Source organism: Tupaia chinensis, unplaced genomic scaffold (assembly GCF_000334495.1).
Source record: "Tupaia chinensis unplaced genomic scaffold, TupChi_1.0 Scaffold000097_1, whole genome shotgun sequence".
Classification (NCBI taxonomy): domain Eukaryota; kingdom Metazoa; phylum Chordata; class Mammalia; order Scandentia; family Tupaiidae; genus Tupaia; species Tupaia belangeri.
In genome coordinates, this window is record NW_006159559.1 from 4682207 (window position 1) to 4688169 (window position 5963).

The following is a 5963-nucleotide window of genomic DNA, read 5'->3' on the forward strand; positions in this document are numbered from 1 at the left end:
AAGATTGCTTCATTACCAATGCCTTTAGTTGATGCTTCTTACCAGATTAAAAGTTACAAGTAATATCTTAAATGTTATCCTCAGAACTCTCTTTCTGGGAGTTCAGTGACTCAAGAATGCATGTAGGAAAACATATCAAGTGCCTACTATATGGCAATCATGTGAAAAGTCTGCTTGATTATCCCTATTCACAATAGCATTATCTTCAGGTGATGAAAGAGGGATCTAAAGCTTAGAGCTTGAGTAGACAGTCAACAAATTTAAAAAAAAAAAAAAACACTATAAACTTAGATCTCTTGACTGTACTCCTTTATTGTTTATACTGTCATTTTTCACTGTACTCTATAAACACCTCTTTTAAACTTCAAGTTTGTTAATCATTCTATATTTGATCTGTTTAAATGATTTATAATTTAGTGAGAATTAAGTTACCAGATAATTTTTATTACAGATGGTAAAAGGCAGCTTTTGAAGGAGTGTGTGTGTGTGTGTGTGTGTGTGTGTGTGTGTGTGAAGAGAGAGTGTGTATATAGTTAGTTAGATATAGAGAAGGAACCCCCAAGGAGGGTACTAGAAGTGGATAAAGCTGAACAATTAACAGGAAGAAAATCTGTCTGGTTGTATTTTTTACCAGCTTCAGTCCAATTTTGGTATATCTTCATAAAAAATTAAAAAGTGACAAAAGTAAATGATAAAGTAGAAGACTATGTACCCAACTTTACACAAACATTTATGAAATCATTTTATGACTACTTGATTTTAAAGATGTTTTTATGTGTATGCGTATAGAGTGCTAATGCTCCTTTTAGTAATATAACACGCTTAATATTAAATATTTATATATAAGATTACTAATGTGTATATGTGTGTGAGTATTCATTGAATTTAATAAGTCCACACAATTTTCAATTTGGCTTTTATTTTGCATTAAAATTTTAGCAATAAAAACATGCTCCAAAGACCTGAATTTATTATTCTTCTACGGGAACCATGGATATGTCATTCTGATTCAAATTAAAATACATTAAAATTATGTCCAGTTGACTGAACATAAATTTTAAAATTGTATCACCAGGCTGTTTTATCACAAGCAAAAGAAGAAAAAAAGAAAAAGTATCGTACAAACAGTATTTGTACATTCTTTTCCAGTAATGTTACTCTTCTATTAAATGACAAAGGGGGAGACCTGAAAGCTTAAAATCAGATGTCTATTCCCTAGTTCAGGAATAAGGGAAAAAAAGAAAACACAATTCTAAAATTTGGGGGCATCCACTGTTGCTTTGGACCAAAACTTCGTGAAAGTTGTTTACAAAATAGTATGATTTGCCTTCAAAGACATTGTTAGGATTAAAACACTAATGCATTTTTAAATTTTATTAAATTTAATACATTATTTATTATTTTTAGAGAGGTTTTTGCTATAGGGTGTGTGTGCTCACTGGAGAGACAGAGAGACAGAAAGTGAACCCCCCCTTAGGGGATGGCCATATTGGAATCCCTTTTCCTCCATTCTCCTCTTGGGACTTTAGTACACACACACATGAACCTGATGTAAGTTTTAAGCCACCAGATCCAGGACTCGAACCATGGTTGACTATGTGAGAGTCAAACAATGTAACTATTATGCCATCTGCTGGTCCCAATGCATTTTTTTTTTTAGATCTAAAATATGGAAAAGCACACATTGCCCATGATCCCAATATTCATAATCATTATTTTTAAGTTTTTGTATTTATTTCTTCCATGAACAAGAGAGACAAAGAGAGAGAGCCAGCATCTTCAACAGGGTCTTAATGCCATAATCCACTCCCAGACTTAGTCAGGCCTGGTCATGGGCACACACATGCCTGGTGTACTCAAGATGGTCTCCAGACATGAATCCAGACCTTTGCACGAGTCAGCCACATAAAATTTTGTATTTTGTTGCTGTACCACTAACTATGCCCTATAACCATTCTTAATGTATGTCAATAATCATATGGTTTTGTTTTTTGTTTTTTGTTTTTTGTTTTTTGTTTTTTTTTTAATCATATGGTTTTTTAGAAAGAGTGAAAAAACAAATTTAGCATCATAGTAAAATGGTATGCTTTAAATTTTTTAATTTAAGAAATTATTTATAAAAATAAACTCATGATAGAAAATTTGGTTGGTAAAGAAAAAATAGAAAATGTCACCTATACCCACTACCCTCATAAAGGTATTATTTTATATTAGTCAATTTTTGGCTGCTTCACTGTGCATATTGATGATGATACTGTGGACACCAATTTTCATGAAAATATTCAGAGACAATAGAGATGGTAATATGTACAAAGACTTAATGACAGATAACACTACCATGGCTGCTTTATTAATCTTTTACAATTTAAAATATATACCACAAAGACTCAGGCCTTTCAAAAAGAGTCCTAAAGATACAGAAAAACATGACTAAAATTCCTTGGCGTTAATAAATGACTACTCTGGTCCAGTTTTACTTTTGTGAAAAAAAGCAAAAGTTCAGTATCCCAACTTCCTAGTTTTATAAATAGAGTAGTCATTGTTAGCAAAAATGAGCAGAAGAAAATAGCCATTATGGTTTTAAGTTGTCCTGATTTTTATTATGGGATAAACATTTTGAAATATTTTTCTTACTACTATCAGGGGAGCAGAAGCAGACACATAATAGCTGAAGGAAACAGAAAGAATCAAATTCTACCCTGAGCTATAGAATTCACTTGACAACAGGATGCCTGGAACTAAGATCTCAACTAGTTAAAAAATAGCCTATAAATCCTTATCTACTGAAACTTTTCTTTTCTTGAGATTTTCATTTCTATTTTTCTTTTATTTGGTCAAATATAATCTTTAAAAAATATTTTTAATAGAAGGGTACATTAGTGTGACTTTTCCTGAGTCCATGCATATTTTGAGAACATCTTTTCAGAAAGGAAAGAAATTAGATAAATATAATTCTTGGGTCACTATTTTTAACTTTCAAAATTCCACCAAGATCTCTATTGTTTACTAGCATTTTGTTTTGCAAAAAGCAACCTGATTTTTGTTGTTTTCTTGAAGACTTATTTAGCCTGTTGTGACAGATATGGTAAGTTAATACCCAAACTACTGTAACTTGCTTTAAGCACACCTTCTTGTACTGCAAAGGCTAGAAATCTACAAATTATGTTTCTCTAATTCCTTTGCAGTTAGTGACCTGGATGTGAGTCCCATTTATCATCATGGAAAAATGGTGGAATGTGAGTTACACCAACTAGATGTACTCACATGGTATTTAGAAGGTGGAAATAAGGAAGAGGCCATCTTATTTTCAGCTACTATTACAGGCAAACATATTTACAGATAAATACACTAGGATTTCTTGAAGCAAAATTCCACAATTCGGTGTCCACCTATATGAGTGCTTTCCAGCAGTTGCAATTTTCTGGTTCCAGGACTGCAGCTACAACAATGTATTCTTAAAGTTTAGAAGACTCAGGCCTGACCTTTAGTCTGATGATTTAGGGAACTAGACGGAGTCCACATGGCTGGCCATAATTTGAATCCTGGTATGGACACTCACAAAATAAGAGAAGCACCTGTGTGAGCATGTTCAAAATCCCAACAGGATGGAGAAATGGAGAAGGGATTGGGAAGTGGCCATGCCCTTCTGGGAGGTGCTTTCTCCCTCTGTTTCTTTCTCTCTCTAGTGAGCACTCTGGCAATGAAGAAAAAAATTTTCAGGAATCAGCAGATGGCCTAATAGTTATGTCTCTGGACTCCCACGTAGTCAACAACAGTTCAAGTTCCGGACCAGACAGCTTAGAACTCACACCATGAATGTGCACATGTGTGCCCAAAATCCCTAGAGGAGAACGGAGAAGTGATTTCAGGATGGTCATCCCCTCTGGGGGTGCTTTCTCACTTTCTGTCTCTATGTCTCTCTCTGTCTCTCTGGCCAGCACATGCACCCTATAGCAAAAACCTCTCTAAAAAAAAAAAAAAAAAATCAGAAGACTTCCAGTGGTGACCAATTGATTCCCTCTAGTTTTGGTTATGTCACCAGTGTTAGCTGCCTTTGTGTGGGAGATCATTCAGAGGTGCTGTTCAGGCAGTTTTTTACCAGAAGTTTTAACATAGAGCCTGCTCTTCCAAATATAATTCCTATATTCAGTTCTTTTATGTTTAACATAGTTGTAGTATTTTCTCTTTCCTGAAACTGAGCCCTAACTTATGTATCTTCTTAGACATTCCTAGAAGATTGTTTTGTGTTTATTACTATTTTGCATAACCTAAGAATAGTTATTTTAAGATGATATAGTCCTGTTACATGAACATTAATATAGCAACTGAGCCAAGTTCGAAATGCTTGATCACAATTGTTAGTTTTTTTTTTCCCCATAGGATTCTTGTCTCCCAAGTATTTCTGAAATTCTTCAGTGTGTTTATGTACATGCATGAATCATCCTTATGTTTATCACTGGACTAGCTGAGCCAATAGCTGAACGCTAGCACTCATTTGTATAACAGAGATGTCATTTTGAGCTGGTCCTCAGTTTATAGTGATCAAGTCTTCCAATTGCCACGGCCAAGGTGTTGGGAAAATTTTTAAGTAACTAAATAAATACTTTTTGTCTCGATTTTTAAAAAAATCTCTAATACCTTAAAATGCTGGAAATCTACACAATGAATTTGGAAACTCCACTAAACTGTAGAGTTCAATATCAATTATGTTTCATTGCAAGAAATCCATGTCCTAATTCTTACAAAGGAGATTATGCTAAAATGGACAGGGGTGTGTTTGAGTTGAAGTGCTGGAAAATTCTCTGACATATCATAATCTTTGCTAGACACATACAAAAATCCTGGTTGACTAGTCTGGGATGATTTGTAGTAATGACCTCCACAAGACTCAGAGATGAACCCTCCAATATTGCATATTGTATTGATCATGAAGACACCCACTGGTGTGCTATTCCTGCTTGTTCTTTTTTAAACAGGTTTTTCCCTTAGGGAATGTGTGCTTGACAGGGATGCCAATGTAGCAATCCCTTGTTCTCCATTCTCCTCCTGGGATCTTGGGCACATATGCACACATAACCAGCATGAGTGTCAAGCTACCAGGTCCGGGACTCAAACCGCGGTCAGCCATGTGGAAGTCCAGAGATGTAACTGCTACACCATCTGCTGGCCCTGCTATTCCTGCTTTTATACATCAGACATCTGAACCTGATTACAGAAAGAATTTTCCTATTTCCTTCTTTTTACAAATCCCTAAGCGACTTAACTTCCATGCTAATAAATGTTGGGGGAAAAGGTAAAAATAATAAAGCACATAGCCTATCATTTTTGTTTGTTTCTTTTGTTTTTTAGGTTTTTTGCCACAAGGAATGTCTGCTTATTGGATAGAGACAGAAAGCCAGGGGAAGTGTAGAACTTAGAGACCCAGAAAGAAGAGTATTCAGGATGGGAAAAAAAAAAAAAAAAAAAAACACACACAACCCCTAAGCTAGAGGAAGAAGCCTCAGAGATGGAGGAAATGGAGGAAGGAGGAAGTTTCCTCAGGGCTGGAGGAAGAGAAAGAAAAAGAAGAGATCTCAGAACTGGAGGAGGAGGAAGGAGAAGAAGGAGAAGAGACCTCAGAACTAGAGGGGAAAAAAAGGGGGAGAAGAGACCTCAGTGCCAGAGGTGAAAGACTCAGCTTCTCAGTGTCATGCTGTGGTAGATACAAAACATGAAGTTGAGGAACTCAACAGTAATGGCTCAGAGACTGTTTTCATTGATAAGTATAAAAAGTATTTACAAATCTGAGTATTTTGTTGGACGTTGCTGATCTTTTAAGAAAAACAGAGGAAAAGGAACATAAAACTCTGCAAACAGAAGAGCTAATGTCCAAAGAAGCACGTTTAAAACAGGACATAGAAGAACACTTTAGAAAAAGGGTGATTAATAGTATCAGAGAGATACAAAAGGAAATTATAAATACA

At 35.2% G+C, this 5963-nt stretch overlaps 1 long non-coding RNA gene across 1 annotated transcript in view; it reads left to right on the forward strand.

Annotated features, from left to right (window-relative positions):
- LOC102480066 (uncharacterized) overlaps positions 1 to 5468 on the forward strand; it is an 11429-nt gene extending 5961 nt beyond the window's left edge. Inside the window, exon 2 of the long non-coding RNA XR_333804.1 lies at positions 5350 to 5468. This is a non-coding gene — a long non-coding RNA (uncharacterized LOC102480066). The remainder of the gene's footprint in view (positions 1 to 5349) is intronic.
- Positions 5469 to 5963: the final 495 nt, after the last annotated feature.